This window comes from Staurois parvus, unplaced genomic scaffold, assembly GCF_062004578.1.
Source record: "Staurois parvus isolate SC_StPar_1 unplaced genomic scaffold, SC_StPar_1.0 ptg000686l, whole genome shotgun sequence".
In the NCBI taxonomy this organism is placed as follows: Eukaryota; Metazoa; Chordata; class Amphibia; order Anura; family Ranidae; genus Staurois; species Staurois parvus.
The window spans coordinates 2,303,253-2,325,990 of record NW_028318482.1 but is presented as its reverse complement, the minus strand read 5'-3'; the positions used below and the strand labels follow the sequence as shown (position 1 = coordinate 2,325,990).

General features: G+C 44.2%; 4 non-coding genes across 4 annotated transcripts; 2 read left to right on the top strand and 2 right to left on the bottom strand.

The window, feature by feature from the left end:
- Nucleotides 1-7,160: 7,160 nt before the first annotated feature.
- TRNAL-UAG (transfer RNA leucine (anticodon UAG)) lies at nt 7,161-7,242 on the bottom strand. Its single transcript has one exon. It is a non-coding gene; the product is annotated as a tRNA-Leu (tRNA).
- Nucleotides 7,243-7,544: 302 nt separating this feature from the next.
- Nucleotides 7,545-7,617, top strand: TRNAR-CCU (transfer RNA arginine (anticodon CCU)). The gene has a single exon. It is a non-coding gene; the product is annotated as a tRNA-Arg (tRNA).
- Nucleotides 7,618-12,717: 5,100 nt separating this feature from the next.
- On the top strand, nt 12,718-12,790 carry TRNAF-GAA (transfer RNA phenylalanine (anticodon GAA)). Its single transcript has one exon. It is a non-coding gene; the product is annotated as a tRNA-Phe (tRNA).
- Nucleotides 12,791-13,144: 354 nt separating this feature from the next.
- TRNAL-CAG (transfer RNA leucine (anticodon CAG)) lies at nt 13,145-13,227 on the bottom strand. The gene has a single exon. It is a non-coding gene; the product is annotated as a tRNA-Leu (tRNA).
- Nucleotides 13,228-22,738: the final 9,511 nt, after the last annotated feature.

Sequence of the window (22,738 nt, the reverse complement as noted above, 5' to 3'; positions counted from 1 at the left end):
TCGCGAGGAAGACTTTTTCAAGCTACTGTATATATAACTGATATCCAGGGGCAGACTGACCATTTGGAAACATGGGCACTGAAATGGGCACTGAAATGCAGTACTCATATATGGCACTGATAGGCAGCACTGACTGGCACTGTTAGGTGGAACTGACGGGCACTGATAGGCGGCACTGATTGGCAGCACTCATAGGCGGCACTGACTAGCACTGATAGGCAGCTCAGATGGGCACTGATATGTGGCATTTATGAGCACTGGTAGGAACTGGTATGTGGCATTGATTGGCACTGATATGTGGCATTGATTAGCAATGACATGTGGCATTGATGTGCATTGATTGGCACTGACAGGTGGCATTGACAGACACTGACAGGTGACATTACTAGACACTGACAGGTGGCACTGATGGGGCTACACTGATCATCAGGGCACTGATCAGTTCCCTGATGATCAGTGTAGATGTCCCCTCTGAGGAATGCCGATTACCGGCTCTCCTCTCCTCACGAGCGGTCAGCATAAGGCATTTCCCTATTTACATGCGATCAGCTGTGATTGGACACAGCTGATCACATGACCGAGCCGACGTCTTCAGCTCTTTCCGCTGATCAGTGATCTGCTGTGTCCCAGGGACACAGTGCACCACCGATCGTTGGAGTGGGAGGACGTCATATGATGTCCTCCCAGAACAAGAGAACTGCCGCCCGCCTGTCATTTCCTTATATGGCGGGCGGGAGGCAGTTAAGCTGCAGTGCTGTCAGTGTCTCCGGGGTCGGGGGATTACACACTGACCTGCTGCAGGATACAGGGCAGATCAGCACAAAGATGACACCGCTCTCTTCTCTGGCCGCCTGTCCTGTGGCAGGGATGTGGTACCCGACCCTCTGAGGAAACTCCAAGGAGAGGTGTCCGAAGTGCCTGCCACGGCGCTGCCCTGTTGCAACACTTTCTTTTTTCCTCCTTTCAGCAGCAGCATATCCAGAGGACGGACTGAGCCTCTCATGGGGTCCTCCAGTGACCCCAGGCCCTCGGGCAGAGTCCAAGTGCCCGAATGGTCAGTCCGCCCCTGGTTGTACAGTTAAGTCAATGTTAATGTAAGTCACATTAAAAGTGGAATGAAGTTATGAAATGATTTATCTTTGTCTCATTTTTTTACATCACAGAAACCTGACATGGGTGTGTAGACTTTTTATATCCACTGTAATTGTAGATCTAGTTTCATTCCAAGTTATTAAAGATACTTGTTCAGTATTCAGTCAGAGACATGTGTTCACCAATTAGTATCTGAAAGGACAGAGCAGCTTCTAGGCTAGAGGTGACACCGAGGTGCCAATAAAATGTTGTTACCTATGTAGCCAGAGTTTGCCACCTTCTTAAAACGTAAAAGAAGAGCTCTATCCTTTTCGGCTTCAAGAAACCACAGAGGACCAGGAGAGGGCTCTAAAATGTCTGCCAGCTCTGATTTATATCCACAAATCAGAGGAATCTATTAAATCTCTCATAAAAGCTAAAATATTAGTTGCGAAGAGATGAAAATAATTCCTTCTGATTGGACACATTCAAGGCTACATATACATGTAAAAGTGTATTTGTAGCCTCTGTACATTCCCAGGGAAACACACAAAATGGTTATATGGCGCCTGATTGCGACAGCTGAACAGTGATTGGTACTGTCCCGATCAAACTGATGTGCTGGTGTCAGAAATTCTATCTCTGACCCAATGATCTGAACCTTTCCTGGTCCAATCGAGACTGGGCACTTCAGAACACAGAACGTCCTATGGTACAAGAACACCCCCCCCCCCCAGGGTTGATTGGCTAAGGGCTAAAGTCCAGCCCACATCCATATTTCAAAAAATTGAGGACCCTGAGATATGGACGGGATGATTCGTACAGAGCCAGTTCCATATGACTGGCGAATCACTGACTTTCTTTGACTTGCTCCAGTTGCAGGATAAATCTTGGTAAATGTTTTATTTGTTTTAATTTCATAGTGAATAGCCAATTGTGTATGTTTTTGTATTTTCTATAACTGTTTTTTCTTTGTCCATATTTTTTGCACTGCCCACTTTCGGTATATTAAATCATAAAATTAATAAGTGACTTCTGGGTACTTTAACCAGTTGCCGCCTGACCTATAGCCAGATGGCGGCCGGGCGAACAGCTTGTCCCTCCGGGTGGATGCCATATGGCGTCCTTTCAGGCATGCGTAGTGTGCCTGCCCGCAGGACCGCTCTGCGGCGCGATCTGTCACCAGCTGTGTACCTCGGACACAGCCAATGACAGATCTGTGTACGGGCCCCATTGCCAATACCATGTGACCTGCTGTGACCAATCACAGCAGGTCACATGACAGTTGTATACAGTGGATGGCTTCCTTTCATACCATCCATTGTATACAAGTGTGTCTAGCGGTGAATGGTCACAGTGATCACATGCACAAGCTGGGCCAATCACAGCCCATCTGTGTCATGTGATTAGCCGTGGTCAAATCACAGCTAAGCACGAAAAAAACCTGAATGAATCGATGTTATTCAGGTAAATGCTTGCTTATAGCAAAGTAATACTAATTGTGTAAAAAATAAAATACTGATCACTTCTCCTAAGCCGTAAAATGTTACTTTGGTAACATTGTACTACTTTGGTCATAGTGAAATATGAAAAAAAAATCTTAAAAAAAGAGAAAAAAATTTAATAAAATATTAAAACTAATAAAAAATAAATACAAATTCTATATTTTTTTTTGTACTATCACCAGTCAGTGTCCTTGATCACCGCCATGCCAGTTATATGATGATGCTGTACTGCACTGGTGACATTATGTAAAAAAATTGTGAAAATATTTTTTTTTATTTTTTCATTTTCCGAAAAATTATGACAAAAAAATTACAACTTCAAAAAACTCGCCATGCCTCCTATAAAATACATCGGACTGTCTACTTTGCAAAAAGTGGTCATTTGGGGGATATCTGTACTGTTCTGACATTCTTGGACCTCAAGAAATTAGATTGGCCGTCAGTACTTCAGGATTGATCAATATTCAGATATATCCCATAGTTTGTGAACTCTATAACTTTCCTAGAAACTAAGTAATATATATTAATTTGGGTTATTTTCACCAAAGACATGTAGCAGAATACATCTTGGCCTAAATTTATGAAGAACAATTATTTATTTGCAAACTTTTATAACAGAAACAAAAAAAAAGTGGGGTTTTTTTCAAAATTTTCAGTCTTTTTTTGTTAATTTAGCAAAAAATAAAACCCCAGTGGTGATTAAATACCACCAAAAGAAAGCTCTAGTTGTGTGAAGAAAATGATACAATTTTAGTTTGGGTACAATGTTGTATGACTGCGCAATTGTCATTCAAAGTGTGACAGCGCTGAAACCTGAAAACTGGCCTGGGCAGGAAGGGTTTACCTTCCTGCCCACCTTCAGTGCCCTGTATGGAAGTGGTTAAGCTCATAAATCCGGAGAGATTGTTGTGTTGTGTCTTTATATGCTCGGTCTAAGTTCATTGCCAATCTGTATGCAATTGCACTGTGTGTTGGCAGATTGCATGCAGGTTGCAAAGTAGCAGATCTGCCAGACTGAGATCTGTGTGTGTGTGGTGGCCCAGCAGACCAGTCTGCGGACAAACTGTTGTGTGGTGGCAAGCTACCGTTTGTGGTGTGTCTGGTGTGTGGGTGTGTGAACAGTGGAAGAGTGATTAACACTGGGGTTCTAGCTTATAGGATAGCTGGAGGAATCCTTGAAGGGTGTGCCAATTGTTAGACTGCTCCCTGACCCTTAGAGTGCACCAGATTGTATATAAGATTCGTATCTGCCTGTGTGTGGTCAGCCAGCTGGATTGGAGTGGAGTCTCCCTCTAGTGGTGGCCAGAGGTAGTGCGGACTGTGAAAGGGTATCACGGCCAGTCCTAAATGCTCAGTCTCCCTCATTCCCTCTTTACCCCAGTCACGGGTCACGCCTCGGTTACCTAGTCGCCGTGGGTGTACGTTTTGATCCGTGACAATTAATACAGGCATTCTTTGACTTCTCTGTGACATACATCATACATCTTCTGGTAAGTCATACATCTTCTGGTAAGCTGACATCTTCATTGGGTGCCAGGGCACCCAGGGGTGTATTTGCCATGAGGCAAACAAGGTGTTTTCTGAGGGCAGCATTTTTCAGGGGGGCGGCACCACCCCTGACTGGGGAGCAGTGAGGGCAGAGAAACACCAGGAGCTGGGATCCACGAGAGGAGGCTGGATGGTGCCATACTCTCCTTCCTGGTCCTAATCATGGCTTCAACAGTGCCCGGGACACATGGTGTGTTTCTCAAACATGTGGAATTGGGACACAAGGAAATTTCACATGATATAGTTTGGATTCATTATATGGGTGTTGGACTTTCACACTATTTGCATAAACTTGTATTTATTTCTTCATCATTATATTGCATAAACTTTCTTGCCTAGGTGTGAATTGCAGAAGTTGGATTGGGTACCTGTCAGGAAAAGATATCAGCTGCCAAAAAAAAATATAAACTGCCAATCATGACCACGGAGGGGGATAAATGGTGCTTTCACTTTTTAGCAAAGAGAAACACCAGGAGCTGGGATCCAGGAGAGGAGGCTGGGTGGTGCCAGACTCTCCTTCCTGGTCCTAATCATGGCTTCAACAGTGCCCGGGACACATGGTGTGTTTCTCCAACATGTGGAATTGGGACACATGATATAGTTTGGATTCATTATATGGGTGTTGGACTTTCACACTATTTGCATAAACTTTTATTTATTTCTTCATCATTATAGTGCATAAATGTTTATTTATTTATTCATCATGATATTTTTATTTATTGATTTACATATATTAATTACTGAGAGTGCAGCATGCTTTGCTTTTACACTGGTCCCACAGCCTCCTGGCACGTCACACATCAAAGGAAACTGTGGGTGGGGGTCTGCTGAACTTCCACCATTGTTGCCTAGGTGAGAATTGCAGAAGTTGGACTGTGTACCTGTGAGAAAAAGATATCAACTGCCAAAAAAAGTATTTAAAAAATATAAACTGCCAATAATGGCAAAGGAGGGAGATAAACGGTTGGTTTTACACTGGTCCTGCAGCCTCCTGGCACATCACACATCAAAGGAAACTGTGGGTGGGGGGCCGCTGAACTTCCACCATTCTTGCCTAGGTGTGAATTGCAGAAGTTGGATTATGTACCTGTCAGGAAAAGATATCCGCTGCCAAAAAAAAATATCAACTGCCAATCATGACAAAGGCGGGGGATACAGTTGCAAGAAAAAGTATGTGAACCCTCTGGGATTACATAAAGTTTTGCATGAATTGGGCATAAAATGTGCTCTGAACGTCATCTAAGTCACAACAATAGAAGAACACAGTCTGCTGAACATAATACTACACAAACATTAGATGTTGCCATGGTTTAATTGCACATAACATGTAAACATTCACAGTGCAGGGAGGAAAAAGTATGTGAACCTTTGGACTTAATAACTGGTTGACTCTCCTTTGGCAGCAATAACCTCAACCAAACGTTTCTGTGGTTGCAGATCAGACCTGCACAACGATCTGGAGTAATTTTGGACCACTCCTCTTCACAAAACTGTTTCAGTGTAGCAATATTCCTGGGATGTCTGGTGTGAATTGCTCTCTTAAGGTCATGCCACAGCATTTCAATCGGCTTGAGGTCAGGACTCTGACTGGGCCACTCCAGAAGGCGTATTCTGTGCTGTTGCAGCCATTGTTTTGTTGAATTACTTGTATGCTTTGGGTCATTGTCCTGTTGCATCACCCATCCTCTGCGGAGCTTCAGTTGGCGGACAGATGGTCGTACGTTTTCCTGCAAAATGTCTTGATAAACTCTGGAATTAATTTTCCCATCAAGGACAACAATCCGTCCAGGCCCTGAGGCAGCAAAGCAGCCCCAAACCATGATGCTCCCTCCGCCATTTTTTACAGTGGGGATGAGGTTTTGATGTTGGTGTGCTGTGCCTTTTTTTTCTCCACACATAGTGTTGTGTGTTCTTCCCAAACAACTCAATCTTGGTTTCATCTGTCCACAGTATATTTTGCCAGTAGTGCTGTGGAACATCCAGGTGCTCTTTTGCAAACTTCAAATGTGCTGCAATATTCTTTTTGGACAGCAATGGCTTCCTCCGTGGTGTCCTCCCATGTACTCCATTCTTGTTTAATGTTTTCTTTATTGTAGATGTGTCAACAAAAATGTTAGCATGTGCCAGAGATTTCTGTAGGTCTTTAGCTGACATTCTGGGATTCTTCTTTACCTCATGCAGCATTCTGCGCTGTGCTCTTGCAGTCATTTTTACAGGACGACCACGCCTAGGGAGAGTAGTAACAGTGCTAAACTTTCTCCATTTGTAGACAGTCTGTCTTAGCGTGGACACATGAACATCAAGGCTTTTGGAGATACTTTTGTAACCCTTTCCAGCTTCATGCAAGTCAACAATTCTTGATCGTAGGTCTTCTGAGAGCTCTTTTCTGCAAGGCATGGTTCACATCAGACAGTGCTTCTTGAAACCAGTAAACCCAAAACAGGTGTGTGTTTTTTAAGGGCAGGACAGCTGTCAGCAACACATCCAATATCATCACACTGATTGGAGTCAAGGTTGGCTCACTCCTGGCTCCAATTAGCTCTGGGAGAAGTCATTAAGCTAGGGCCTCACATACTTTTTCCTCCCTGCACTGTGAATGTTTACATGTTATGTGCAATTAAACCATGGCAACATCTAATGTTTGTGTAGTATTATGTTCAGCAGACTGTGTTCTTCTATTGTTGTGACTTAGATGACGTTCAGAACACATTTTATGCCCAATTCATGCAAAACTCCACGTAATCCCAAGGGGTTCACATACTTTTTCTTGCAACTGTAAATGGTGCTTTCACTTTTTAGCGAAGTTCCACTTTAAGTAATTGCAATGTCACATGTCATGCTTTCCTGTGTGATGTAATCTCAGCTCCTACCCAAATGTCACTGCAAAAAAATAAAAAAAATTGGAGATTTCTTTCTCCAGTCACTATTGCTTGTATGAAGGAGAAGCGTCCCTGCTGAAAGAAGTACTGAGTTTACACCTGGGTGAAGCAATAACTTCCACACTAGGGAGGACACTCTGCTGTGTAAAACGTTCCTTGGCAGCGGTGGGATTCGAACCCACGCCTCCAGAGAGACTGGAGCCTAAATCCAGCGCCTTAGACCGCTCGGCCACGCTACCAGCTGGTTGTCTGAGATCATTGAATACACAATTGTGAGAAGAAAGAACAGAAGTGTTCACATTCCTTTGTAGTCTGTGATCTTTTCCATTCTAGTAGATGTTTGGATACATTGTATGTTAATATTGCTGCAATCATTGAATGCATCCTCAATAAATCCAAGCGGCGTTGAATATAGTAAAATGTATTCAGAAAAGCTGTAAACAATAAAAACAAAAGTTCTACAATAGAGAATCATATGCAGTGCAGAACAGCCGGTGTACATAGTGACTACAGAGTGTTTTTTCAACATCTACATTCACGTGCCCCAGTGGCCTAATGGATAAGGCACTGGCCTCCTAAGCCAGGGATTGTGGGTTCGAGTCCCATCTGGGGTGGAAGTGCTAGTTTTATGTTTTTGCTTTTATAGTTCTAAAATTTTAATTCTAAACATTTTATTTTCACTTTGGGCAACTTTAGGCTTCTTACCTTGTCAAATAGCATTACTATGTCATCTACTCACCGCCTATTTTAGCCCCTGAAAGCCTGTGTGACAATGATATGTCCTCTCCTCGTCATCTGGTTTAACCCCTGAAAGCCTGCATCAGCATGCCACAACTGCACTCGCACGGTACTGCCCGGTGAATGTGACAGGGGTTATAATTCTTCCTGGCCTCAAAGCATTCCCCCTTTTGCAGTTCAAGGGGGAGCAGTTGGGAGGGGGGTGATAAAAACATGGCCCAACTGCCTATTTTTTGGATGACATTTAACTTAATTTAATAAAACTGAATTTAGGTAAAATGGCAAATTTAATACTTTTTTTACTTTACCTAGTAAATAGCTTATAGTTCTAATTTATAATTTACAATATATGTTTAAAATAGTATATATTTAGAACAATAAAAGAAAATATGATGCAGCGCTAATAAATACAAATAGATTATAAAAAACAAATAAATAATAAATACAATGATATAAATTGACATAAAAAATGTGACACTAGATGATAGATCTATGCACTAGATCACAAACGTGACCACACAAGTAATAGTGACCCCAATCCACATGGGGATAATACAAAGAGTGACCCCAAGTGCCCTAATGGGACACTACAATAGGAAGCAAACACAACAGTGAATCCCTAATAAGGGATCAAAAATGCAGATAGTCACACAGTGAAAATCACATCAATAAATCGCAAGGTGTCACAAAGTGTTCAAATAATAGTGCGGTGTTCTTCCTTTCCATGCATAAAGTGGATGCAACGCACCCTCAGTGCCACCCGACAAAAATAGCTGAAGTGGCCTCTCACCTCAAACTTCACGACCCTGCAGGGTCATAAACAGGGGGGGCGGACTGACAACTCATGGGGCCCCCAGGCAATAGGGGATCATGGGGCCCCTGTGTCCTTGCCCAAACTCAAAAAAGCCTATGAAAAAGGTACCAGTGGCATCTCATGGGGCCCCCTACTGACCCCGAGCCCTCAGACAGTGCCCGAGTTTCCAAATGGTCAGTCTGCCCCTGGTCATAAAGCACATAACTCCCCCTCTGGATCCTCAACGTGCCGCTCTCATGGCCAGATGATGAAAAAAGCCAGTAATGCACTCACATATTACAAGGCAGAATCCACATTGTCCTGATGAAGTCACGAGGTCACGTGACGCAACGCGTCGACAGCATTGGACGGCATTGACGTACTTCCGGCGTGGCGCCATTTTTGGATATGAGAAACGCTTTTTCTTCATGCTGTGTACTCTGCATTGTGGATTTTACCCTGATGTATGCTGCATACCCACGTTCATGTGGATTCTGCCTTGATAATATGTGAGTGCATTACTGGCTTTTTTACTACTTATTATTACACTATGGGGATTGTGTTCTCTTGTTTTATGGATATGAGTGGTGAGGTTTGAGAGTGCTTATCCATCTGCTGACCTGTCCCTGCCTACCATCTATTTTCATCATCTGGCCATTAGAGCGGCACGTTGAGGATCCAGAGGGGAGTTATGTGCTTTATGACCCTGCAGGGTCGTGACGTTTGAGGTGAGAGGCCACTTCAGCTATTTTTGTCGGGTGGCACTGAGGGTGCGTTGCATCCATTTCATGCATGGAAAGGAAGAACACCGCACTATTATGTGGACACTTTGTGACACCTTGTGATTTATTGATGTGGTTTTCACTGTGTGACTATCTGCATTTTTGATCCCTTATTAGGGATTCACTGTTGTGTTTGCTTCCTATTGTAGTGTCCCATTGGGGCACTTGGGGTCACTCTTTGTATTATCCCCATGTGGATTGGGGTCACTATTACTTGTGTGGTCACGTTTGTGATCTAGTGCATAGATCTATCACCTAGTGTCACATTTTTATGTCAATTTATATAATTGTATTTATTATTTATTATTTATTTGTTTTTTATAATCTATTTGTATTTATTAGCGCTGCATCATATTTTCTTTTTTTGTCTCATGACCTATATTATTATTATACAGTATTTATATAGCGCCAAAGGGTATGCTCAGCGCTGTACAATAGCGGGGGGGACAGAACATGAGACAAGACAGTAACAATACAATACACGAGGGGTTCGAGGGCCCTGCTCTTTCGAGTTTACAATCTAGGAGGGAGGGGATGGTGGTACAGGAGGAGATGGCTGTGGGGGATGGAGTGGTGGGAGGAGTGGAGGGGGTTAGTTGTTAGGTGAGATTAGGTGAGGTTGGGGTAGGCTTCCCTAAAGAGGAAGGTTTTCAGGGTGCGCCTGAAGGTGAGGAGGGTAGGTGACAGTCTGATGGATTGGGGTAGGGAGTTCCAGAGGATGGGGGAAGTCCTAGAGAAGTCCTGCAATCAGTCATGGGAGGAGGAGACCAGGGAGCTACAGAGTAGGAGGTCCTGTGAGGAGCGGAGGGCATGGGTAGGGTAGTATTTGGGTATCAGGTCAGTTATGTAGTTTAGGGCAGCGTTGTGAATGGCTTTGTAGGTCAGAGTTAGCAGTTTGAATTTGATGCGTTGGGCAATGGGGAGCCAATGAAGGGATTGGCAGAGGGGAGAGGCAGATGTGGAGCGGTTGGTGAGGTGGATGAGTCTGGCCGCTGAGTTTAAGATCGACTGGAGTGGGGATAGCGTTCGTTTGGGTAGGCCAGTGAGAAGGGAGTTGCAGTAGTCCAGGCGTGAGATGATGAGGGAGTGTACGAGTTGTTTGGTGGTGTCTGGAGTGAGGAATGTGCGTATCTTGGAGATGTTGCGGAGGTGGAGCCTGCAAGATCTAGATAGCAGTTGGATGTGGGGTAGGAAGGAGAGGTGGGAGTCCAGGGTGACACCCAGGACTTTGGCATGTGGGGTGGGAGAGATGGTGGCGTTGTTAGTAGTGATGGAGAGGATGGGGGTATTATATATGGTATTAGGTAGGATGCCAGCAGCTTTGCTGTGAATAGTTTCACCTTTTTCTTTTTTACATAAGAGCGCAGGAGGATCATTGTTCTATATATATATTTAGAACAATGATATCTTGTAATGTGTTATAGGGGCGGTAAGTCTACAGAAGCCGAAATAGCTCCGTTGGGAGAGCGTTAGGCTGCATTAGCGTGCCACAACTGCACTTGCACGGTACTGCCCAGCGAATGCGACAGGGGTTATAATTCTTCCTGGCCTCAAAGCATTTCCCCTTTTGCAGTTCAAGGGGGAGCAGTTGGGAGGGGGGTGATAAAAACATGGCCCAACTGCCTATTTTTAGTGCCCCACAAACCCACAAGTGTACGGCCCTGTTCACATTTGAGCAACTCAGAATCACAGGCAGAATTGTGCGATTGTGCCCTTCTTTCCTGATCTCACTAAAATGCACCAAAACGCTCAAAGCACATTTGCCATTAATTGTTAATGACAACCCAAACGCACTAAAGAAACTGCCATTTTATCATGGGACAAAACACGTTTGAAAAATGCACAAAAATGTGTTATTCAAAATGAGCTGTTAAAAAAACATGCAAAAGTTGGCTCCAAAAAGGGTACAGGGGCTACTTTGGTGTGTTTTTGGAGCGTAGGGCGGCCCGTTCAAGTGAGCTCTGCCCGCCAGCGTCACTCATAGGTGAATCCAGCGTCACTCATAGGTGAATCCAGCGTCACTCATAGGTGAATCTAACGTCACTCATAGGTGAATCCAGCGTCACTCATAGGTGAATTCAGCGTCACTCATAGGTGAATCCAACGTCACTCATAGGTGAATCCAGCGTCACTCATAGGTGAATCCAGCGTCACTCATAGGTGAATCCAACGTCACTCATAGGTGAATCCAGCATCACTCATAGGTGAATCCAACGTCACTCATAGAATCCAGCGTCACTCATAGGTGAATCCAACGTCACTCATAGGTGAATTCAGCGTCACTCATAGGTGAATCCAACGTCACTCATAGGTGAATCCAGCGTCACTCATAGGTGAATCCAGAGTCACTCATAGGTGAATTCAGCGTCACTCATAGGTGAATCCAACGTCACTCATAGGTGAATCCAGCGTCACTCATAGGTGAATCCAGCGTCACTCATAGGTGAATGCAGCGTCACTCATAGGTGAATCCAGCGTCACTCATAGGTGAATCCAACGTCACTCATAGGTGAATCCAACGTCACTCATAGGTGAATCCAGCGTCACTCATAGGTGAAGGCAGCGTCACTCATAGGTGAATCCAACGTCACTCATAGGTGAATCCAGCGTCACTCATAGGTGAATCCAACGTCACTCATAGGTGAATGCAGCGTCACTCATAGGTGAATCCAGCGTCACTCATAGGTGAATCCAACGTCACTCATAGGTGAATCCAGCGTCACTCATAGGTGAATCCAACGTCACTCATAGGTGAATCCAGCGTCACTCATAGGTGAATCCAACGTCACTCATAGGTGAATCCAGCGTCACTCATAGGTGAATCCAACGTCACTCATAGGTGAATCCAGCGTCACTCATAGGTGAATCCAACGTCACTCATAGAATCCAGCGTCACTCATAGGTGAATCCAGCGTCACTCATAGGTGAATGCAGCCTAAACTGAGGTTTTGGGTATACAGTATTGAATTATGTATTCATTTTGGTGTAATGGTTAGAATGTGTGCAATATGGTGCACAATGATATGTCCTCTCCTCGTCATCTGGTTTAACCCCTAAAAGCCTGCATCAGTGTACCACATCTGCACTCGCTCGGTACTGCCCGGCGAATGCGACAGGGGTTATAATTCTTCCTGGCCTCAAAGCATTCCCCCTTTTGCAGTTCAAGGGGGAGCGGTTGGGAGGGGGTGATAAAAACATGGCCCAACTGCCTATTTTTTTGATAACATTTAACTTAATTTAATAAAATTGAATTTAGATAAAATGGAGATTTGAATATTTTTTTTACTTCACCTAGCAAATATCTTATAGTTATCATATATCATTTACCATGTGTTTAAAATAGTATATATTGAGAAAAATGATACATTGTAATATGTTACCGGGGCAACACTTCCATAGCAGCCGAAATAGCTCAGTTGGGAGAGCGTTAGACTGAAGATCTAAAGGTCCCTGGTTCGATCCCGGGTTTCGGCAAAGTCTTTTAATGCTGGTCAAGGAGTCATCTCATCTCATGCATCTTGGCTCAGTCATTATTCTGCAATACACGTGACACACCTTGTAAGGGACTTTCCTCCTTTTGTCTCTTCTTCCTGCCTCTGATATATATATATCAAATTGAGTTGAACTAGTAACAGCTGACTGCTTTACTTTTTGCACATTTATTCTACAGCTTCACTTTTTGCTAATAAAAACAACAGCTATACTTATTGCAAATAAATAATTGGAACCAGTTCTATTTCTTAAAGGAAATGCACATTTTGTATTTTGTAACGCAGAAGGGGTTTGTTTTCTGTCAGGGTTACTGTAGTATTACACTAAAAAAATGTCTGTCAGAAGTGGGATTCGAACCCACGCCTCCAGAGGAGACTGCGACCTGAACGCAGCGCCTTAGACCGCTCGGCCATCCTGACTTATCTAGTTTAACTTCTTATTGACAAACACACCCAATATGTCTACACAAATCACATTAAAAGCAGTAGTAGCAATATTGGGGTCAATTCACTAAGAGTTAAATAATGACAGAAAAAATGCATTAAAATAACGCATGCGGTAAATTTTTTGCAAATGTGCAATTCACTAAGAATTTTGCGAAAAGCCAGGAGAGAGCAGAGTCTCTGATGCCAAGGAAGTGTACTTTATTAAGGAGGAAGGGGTGGTCAACTGTGTCGAAGGCCGCAGAGAGGTCGAGGAGTAGGAGGACTGAGTAGTGGCCATTAGCTTTGGCGGTTAGCAAGTCGTTAGTGATTTTGAGTAGGGCGGTTTCGGTGGAGTGTAGAAGATGGAAGCCAGACTGTAGTGGATCGAGGAGGTTGTTGTCAGTGAGGTGGGAGCTTAGGCGATTGTAGACTAAGCGCTCAAGGAGCTTGGATGTGAATGGCAGCAGGGAGATGGGTCTAAGGTTGTTCAGGTCGGTGGGGTCCAGGGAGGGTTTTTTGAGTAGGGGGGTGATGTGCGCGTGCTTTAGAGGGGAGGGGAATACGCCAGTAGAGAGGGAGAGATTAAAGATGTGGGTGAGGGAGCGTAGGATGGAGGAGGAGGGTGTCTGGAGGAGTTGTGTGGGGACAGGGTCAAGGGGGCAAGTGGTGAGGCTTCTGGCGTCTGAGAAGACCTTAGTGACCTCCTCAGTGGTAGCAGGGCTGAAGGAGCGGAGTGTTGGGGAGATTATAGTGTGCGGGATGTTAGATGTGGTGGGGGGCAGGGCGGTTGTGAGGTCAGAGGAGGGGAGAGTTGATGGGGTAATGGTGGGAGGGAGGCTAGGTGGGGAGGTAGATTGAGTATTGGCAATGTCCTTACAGATTGTGTCAATCTTGTTTTGGAAGTGATTGGCAATCTCGTGGGCGGTGAGTGAGGTACTGGGTGGCGGTGGGGGGGGAGAGAGTAGGGAGTTGAAAGTGGAGAAGAGCCGGCGAGGACATGTGGAGAGGGTGTTAATGAGGGTTACTAAGTAGACTTGCTTGGAGGTGTGGAGGGAGGAGGTGTAGGTGAGGAAGGAGGATTTGTAGAGGGAGAACGCTCGAGGGGATCTGGTTTTGCGCCATAATCGCTCCAGCGTGCGACTGCGTCATTTGAGGTTCTGCCAGGGTTGAAGCGGTCGGGGTCTGATGTTACGCGTGGTTAGGGGTGCTAAGGAGTCTAAGGCAGCTGTCAGCGAGTCGTTGTACGCAGTAGTGGCCAGGTCAGGGCATGACAGTGGAAGGATACTGTCGTACAGACGGTAAGCTGCCGAGTGGAGAGGAGTTCAGGTTGCGGAGGTTACGGCTGGTGATGCTTTGACGTTTTGGGGGGGGAGTTAGAGGATGGGGAGACGGAGAACGTAATGAGGTTGTGGTCAGAGAGAGGGAAGGGGGTGTTAGTGAAGTTGTGGAGGGTGCAGAGATGAGAGAAAATGAGGTCCAGGTTAATCCCGTCGGTGTGGGTGGAGGACTGTGTGCACTGTGTGAGTGCGAAAGAAGAGGTTAAGTGGAGGAGTTGGGATGTAGCCGAGTTGTTGACGTTGACAGGGATATTGAAGTCACCAAGGATGATGGTGGGTAGCTCAGAGGAGAGGAAGAAGGGTAGCCAGGTGGAAAAGTCGTCGAGGAAGCGGGATACGGGTCCAGGAGGTCGATAGATTACTGCAATCCTCAGAGGGGTGGGAGAGAAGAGCCGGATGCAGTGGGCCTCGAAGGAGGAGAAGGATAGGGAGAGGGGGTTTGGGAGGACCTGGAAGGTGCTCAGCGGTGACAGGAGCATGCCGACCCCACCACCTCTACGACCGCTCGGTCTGGGTGACTGGGTCCAGGCGAGGCCTCCATAGGAGAGTGCCGCAGGGGAGGTGGAGTCAGTGGCCTGGATCAAGGTTTCGGTGACCGCTAGGAGGTTGAGGGAGTGGGAGATAAAGAGGTCATGGATGGCGGTGAGCTTGTTGCAAACCGATCGGGCGTTCAGGAGTGCAACCGAGAGTGGAGGGGTGGATGCGGGGAGGAGGGGGACAGGTATAAGGTTGAGGGGGTTGCGGCGGCTAGTGGGAGTAGGAGGGTGCCTAGTGGGGGAGTGAGGTGGTGAGGGGCCAGGGTTCGGGGAGATGTCTCCGGTGGTTAGGAGAAGAAGGGTGAGGAAGGTGGCATGGGAGCGGGATGTGCAGGAGCGTGTATCTGTATTGCAATATCTGTATTGCCGTAATTACTGCATATTTTCATGCGTTAATTTATCACATGGCAGCTGGTTGTTAATGAAACCTGCCGTGGCGTCCTTAACAACGGATGACTCATCAGCTGTCAGAGGGTGTCCCGCTGACAGCTGACTGAAAACAAAACATAGCTGTCAGAGGGTGTCCCGCTGACAGCTGACTGTAAACAAAACATGCCAGCAATTACAAATGATGAAAAAAAACAGTGTGGGGCTCCCCCTCCCCCCATACATACCTGGTCATTTTAGTCTGGTGTGGATTTTAAGGAAAACCCCACACCAAAATTAAAGAAAAAAACAGCCCTAGAGAGCAGTGCATCGTGGGGCGCAGAGGGCGAACAGCCCACCGAACGCATTCACCGCTCATGTGTTCGCCAAACATCAAGCTCAGGGGTGAACATACAGCTTGTGCACCTGCACAAGGGCCCTTTTGGACCTAGGAACCGATAAATACTAGATGTGGGTCAGGCATGTGCTGGGACCCCCTGAAGCTCTCATATAGCCCTGGACATTTCCTCCACTTTGCACCTGACCAGTACTGAGATATGCAGAAATATTCTCCCATTTCCTCTTGAGACAATCTGGACTGGACGTAGATGGGGTGTTACAATTTCACCATGGTTGTGTATGATGACCCATGAGCTACAGATAAACAGATTGCTCTATCTAATCTATCAATTTTGGGGAATGGCATCCGTATGCCACATATAGTTAATTACCCAAGTCTTCAGCTAGATATCATGCCTGTTCATCCAGAAACTCCCTAATCCAAATAATTCAGCAATTAAGATCCTCCACTGGAGATACTTCTGAACAGTATTAATAGGTATACAACATAATACAAAAAAATCAAAAAGTTTCAAAAATATATATATTTATAATTTCAGTGTATCCAGTTTCATCTAAAAATGTATCTCTTATTTTTATTTCATCATATCAAAAACCTTCACACACACTACACACTTTTAAAAACATCTAAAATTGTTCCCTTGCTGTGCCTGCACATATAAATGGCTCCCTATATTCAGCAACAACGAACCATGAGACACAGACTTCTGACTTGTCTCTGAGGAAGAGGCACAACCTCGAAACGTGTCAGCCACCAGCTATCTAGAGGTCTACAGTCCCCCACCAGACCACCTTCAGGGGTTTTTGGACCACATTTCATCCTTTGTGACAAGCTTTCCACTTGATTTTATTTCTCTTGTGAGTATTTTACTATTTATAAATAAATCTAATTTTTAACCACTTGCACTCCTGAGGATTTATCCCCCCCCCCCCCCCCCCTTAATGGCGAGGCCTCTTTTTGCTACTCGGCGCCGCACTAATTCAACTGATAATTGCGCGGTTATGCAATGCTGCACCCAAACGAAATTTAAGTCCTTTTTTTCACACAAATAGAGCTTTCTTTCAGTGGGATTTGATCACCTGTGCGCTTTTTATTTTTCATGCTATAAACAAAAAAAGACCGAAAATTTGGAAGAAAAACGATATTTTTTACTTTCAGCTATATAAAAATATATAGTAAACTCAAAGTTAGTTATAAATTTAGGCCAAAATGCATTCTGCTACATGTTTTTGGTAAAAAAAATCCCAATAAGTGTATATTGATTGCTTTGTGTGAAAGTTATAGCGTCTACAAACTATGGCATTGTCAGAGCTCCAGGGTATGACCAGAGGTATGTGAACTGACGCAGGGAAACGCAGGCTTCAGATATGTTATAAACAATATAATTTATTAACACTAACAATACATAAACGCAGTGCAATACTAAAACATAACACAGTGCAAATGAACCAAACCAAACCACCCACAGATAACAATACGTACAATGCAAGCGTCGTCAGGCAGGCCGGGTCAATAACAATCGGGCAGGTAGGAACAGGAGGAGCAGGCAGAGAGTAGTCAGGTCACGAGCCGGGTACAGCAACTAACGGGCAGGTAGGTACAGGGGGTCAGGCAGAGAGTGGTCGGGGTCACAAGCCAGGGATCAAACAGGAGACGTCAGCAGAGGTCCGGATCAGGCAGGGTCAGCAACAAATCAGTCAGACAGGAACAGGAACAGGAACAGGGGCCCATAGAAAAGCACACACCAAGGCACAGACTGCAGGTCTGGCCATCCCTTAAATACACCTGCATAATCAGCTTCAGGTGTTTGGCTGACTACAGGGTTGAGTCTCTGATTGCTGAGAGCACCCGCTGGCCAGCCCTGGTACTGCAGCCCACAAGGCAGGTGAGTCCCACCATTACTGGCAAGTCCATTCCTGACAGACACAGATAATGGAATTTATACAGCTTTTACTTTCTGACTGCTCATCACATTTCTTGAGGTGCTAAAATACCAGGATAGTACAAACACCCTCAAATTACCCCTTTTTGGAAAGTAGACACCCTAAGCTATCTGCTGAGAGGCATATTGAGTCCATGTAAGATTTATTTTTTTTCCACAAGTTTCTGGAAAATGACAAAAACTTTTTTTTTTTACACAAAGTTGTCATTTAAATTATTTATTTCTTGCACAAGCCATAGGTAGATGTGGAATTACACCCCAAAATACATTGTGCTACTTCTACTGAGTATGGGGATACCACATGTGTGAGAGTTTTTGGGAGCCTAGCCACATACAGGACCCTGAAATCCAATGACCACTTTGAAAGCCTGAAGGTGCGTAACTTCCTCATTTCACTTCCTCAATACGTATCACAGTTTCGAAGGCCCTGACATGCCAGGGTAGCACAAACCCCCCCCCAAATTACCCCTTTCTGGAAAGTAGACACCCGAAGGAATTTAAAAAGAGGCATGTTGAGTATTTTGCAGATCTCATTTTTCTCACAAGGTTTTGAAATATAAAAAAAGAAAAGAAAAAAATATGTTTTTTTTTTCTTCATCTTCATCTTCCAAAAGCTTGTGGCAACAAATAAGATCTGCAAAATACTCACCATGCTTCTTATCAAATTCTTTGGGGTGTCTACTTTACAAAAAAGGGTAATTTGGGGGGTTAGGTGCTATCCTGGCATTTCAGGGCCTCCGAAACTGTGATAGGTAGTCTGGAAGTGTAATGAGGAAATAAAGTCCTTTAAAAGTCTGAAGGTGTTTATTGGATTTTGGGGTCCTGTACTTGGCTAGACTGCCAAAATGTCTCTCACATGTGGTACCCCTATACTCTGGAGAAGTAGCAGAATGTATTTTGGGGAGTAATTACACATATACCCATGGCTTGTGTGAGCAGTAAATCATTTAAGTGCCAATTTTGTGTTAAAAAAAAAAAAAAATTTTGTCATTTTCCAAAAACTTGTGGTAAAAAATTAATTCTTCTATTGATTCAACATGCCTCTCAGCAAATAGTTTGGGGTGTCTACTTTCCAAAAAGGGGTTGTTTTGGGGGGTGGGGGCGTTTTATGCCCAGCATTAGAAGTTTATGCCACACATCATTCACTCTTCTAACCACGTGAAGATCAAGCCTTTTCTGACACTTTTTGTTCACATGAAAAAAATCTGTATTTTTTGCTAGGAAATTAATTTAAACCCCCAAACATTATATATTTTTTTAAAGCAGACACCCTAGTAAATAAAATGGTGAGTACTACAATTTTTTATGGCACATAGTACTCGCGCAGCGATTTTTCAAAAGCAATTTAAAAAAAAACTTACTTTTAATGCACAAAAACACAATATATTGGCCAATTATTTGGTAAGATATAAAAGATGATGGTATGCCGAGTAAATAGATACCAAACATGACATGCTTTAACACTGTGCATGCCCCGTGCAATGGCGACAAACTACATACATTTTTAATATCCATAGGCAACGCTTTAAAAGCCTTTAAAAGCTACCATTTTAGATTTACAGAGGAGGTCTAGTGTTAGAATTACTGCCCTTGATCTGACGTTCACTGCAATACCTCACATGTATGGTGCACCTGCTGTTTACATACCGGCACAGGATCAACGCTTGGGCACACAGGTGTGCGTGCATGGGAGGGGCGAGTTTTTTTTTTTTTAAGTTATTTTGATTTTTTTAATTATTTTTACACTGTACCTTTCATTCACTTTTAATGCTATCACAGGGAATGAAAATATCCCCTATAACTTCAATGGGCATTGTCATATATTCTTTTTTGAGAAATCTGGAGTCTATCAGGCTCTAGATATCTCCTCTGCCCTTACATTATCTAATCAAACCAAAATTGGTTTGATCAGATGCTTTCCCAATTTACAAATGGCACTGTTTATATCCTGCGAAACTGAAGTGATGAAATGCTCGTAGCTTCCGAATTCTTAGACTATAGAGATGATTGGCACCACTCTGGTCTCCAATCAGCTCTATGGTCAGCTGGCAGAAACACCAGCTGCATTCTCAGGTTCCCCTGATGGCACGGGACTGCCCGAGAAGGCAGCAGGGGAGGGTGGCATCATATCCTGCTGCTTGTAAAAGCAATCCTGCAGCCACTAGGATTACTTTTACATGAAAGCCGACTGCTGGCTGAAAAAAACGATACCAGGATAATGCCTGCAGCTGTAGGCATCATCTTGGTATAACCATTCAAAGTCCAGTGATGTACCGGTACGTCGCTGGTCCTTGTTGGGTATATATACTATGTTCTTTTTTTTTGTATGCAGCCTGTGAACTGAATGAAAAAAGAGAAGAAATCTCTGCCAGAAAAAGTGTGTGGTATGCCCACCATTAGAATATACCGCCCTGCATAAACCCACTTCTAATGGTGGGCACACATTAGGTCACACTTTGCCACAAGCGCTAGTTCCAAGATTGTACAAATGTCTAAATAGTGGCACACTTAAATAAAAATTGTCCACGTATAAGTGGTACCCCATATGGAAAAAGGATGACACCAACTCCCAAACTATCTTGTCACTGCTCCTCATGTAGTGTGGGCATCCGGGGGGCTCCACATTACTATCTTTTCCCTCATAAACCTGAAACTTATAAGTATAGCCTGTTGTCCTCTCACAGGTCTTCTACATCTTGACCCCATATCTGGCACGCTTGCTGGGGAGAAATTGTTTGAATGCAAAGTGGCCAGAAAAATTAATGAAGGACTCACCAACGCATATGTTTTGCTTGGGAGTATAGAAATCTGCAAATTTTTGGTTAAGGTGATTTGCGAGGGGCTGGATTTTGTGGAGCCAATCAAATTCAGGGTCACCCCGAGGATGACAGAGTGTGTTGTCATTGAAATGCATAAAACACATTTCACTCTCATATCTATGCCTGGCCATGGCAGCAGAGAACACGGCATATGATGAATCGGGTCTGCGGACCAATACAACCGCAATTAATATTTTTTTAGTAATGCCCATGTTGAGGGTTAGGCCCAAAAAAAATGTAAATTCGGAAACCGTAATGAGTTTCCATGCAACTGGTCTGGCAAGGTTTGAATTTGGGTTTGTGGCGATAAATTGTTATGCATATAAATTGCTTTGATCCACAATCAATGCACACAGATATTCCATGAAAAACAGCTCCAAAAATCAAGGGTAGCAGTTAAATTTGCTATTTTCACCTGAATTCCAGGTTGGGCAGTGAATGGGAGAAGTAAAGGGTGCTGCAGAATTTGTGGGCTGTCAATCGGGATTTGTAAGTATTGGAAGGATACTAGGAGCTCTATGGTCCTGTGTGCGAATTCTTGGTGGTTGCGGGACACTACTTGTGCTCGCCACCGCACCAGCTTGTACTGGACTTATGGGACTCACCACGTCACCAAGTCATACTGCAGTGCTGGTATTATTATTATTATTATTATTATACAGGATTTATATAGTGCCAACAGTTTGCTCAGCGCTTTACAGTATAACGGGAGACAATACAGCAACAATACAGTTCAATACAAGAGGGTTAGGAGAGCCCTGATCTTGGGAGCTTACAATCCAAGAGGTATGTGAAAGACCAAGATGTACTAGACCACTGGTACTCGCCAGTTCACCAAAAGGTAGCACGGCACTAGTACAGGCACTCTGCTGCATATGAGAGTCATCACAATTTACCGGCAAGTGCTAACAGAGATCAGGCCTGATTCTGCGAACACTGTGGTTTTGTGTGCAATCTATCAAGTGACAGTGACCTACTGACACTGCACTTGCTGGGGGAGAAGGGGGTGTAAGTGTAGGGGCTAAACGCAGGTGTTGGCAGGTGCCGGGGCTTATCCCGCTAACGCTGCATTTTTGGGGACACTATACTAATGTGAATGCTGGTATAGTGCTGATCTGATCAAAGATATTGATCCGTTCAGACACTATGCTAGCAATGGAGGTTTATTGTGCATGAGCGTGCTCCTGGCAATCAAGGGGTTAAATGTGTTGACTGGTGTACTGATGGGCAATCTGACGCTATCTGGGAGGGACGTGAAAATCATGTGTGTGTATATATATATATATATATATATATATATATATATATATGTGTGTGTGTGTGATTTTGCGCACCCATGCCGCCCTGTGGCAGTATTTCTGCTATAGGTTGGTCAGGAAGCGGTTACAGAAGCGGTTTGTGTTACGTCGCTGCGTTACTTTAACTGACAAATGCGCGGTCATGCAACACTGCACCCAAATTAAATTTACGTCTTTTTTTCCCATGAATTAAGCTTTCTTTCAGTGGTATTTGATCGCCTGTGCGTTTTTTATTTTTTGCACTACTGTATAAAAAAAAAAGGTTGACAATTTTAAGAAAAAAAAACAATATTTTGGACAGTAAAAAAATTTAAAAATCAAATTTCGTCAAAAATTTCGGCCAAAATGTATTCTGCGACATGTCTTTGCTAAAAAAAAATCCCAATACGTGTAAATGAATTGGTTTACGTGAAAGTTATAGCATCTACAAATGGCGGGAAAGATACTGGGATTTTTTTTTATACTAATAATGGCGGCGATCAGCGGTTTATGACAGTGATCAGTGACTTATGGCGGGACTGCGACAGACATTTTTACACTGGGGGGGAACTGACTTGTTGTCACTGACATCCCCAGTGACACCAATACAGTGATCAGCGTAAAAAAAAACACTGAGACTGTACTAATGGCACTGGGGAGGAAGGGGTTAACTTTTTTAGGCAATCAAAGGGTTAACTGTGTGAGGGGAGTGTTTTACTAGGGGGCGGCGGTGTGTACTTCACAGGAACACGCTGATCCCGAGAGCTAAACTCCGCTCTCAGGAACAGTGTGTTAGGAACTGACAGGGAGCAGAACTGCATTGTAAACAATGCAGCTGTGCTCTGTGTCACTGTTTGCTGGCAATCG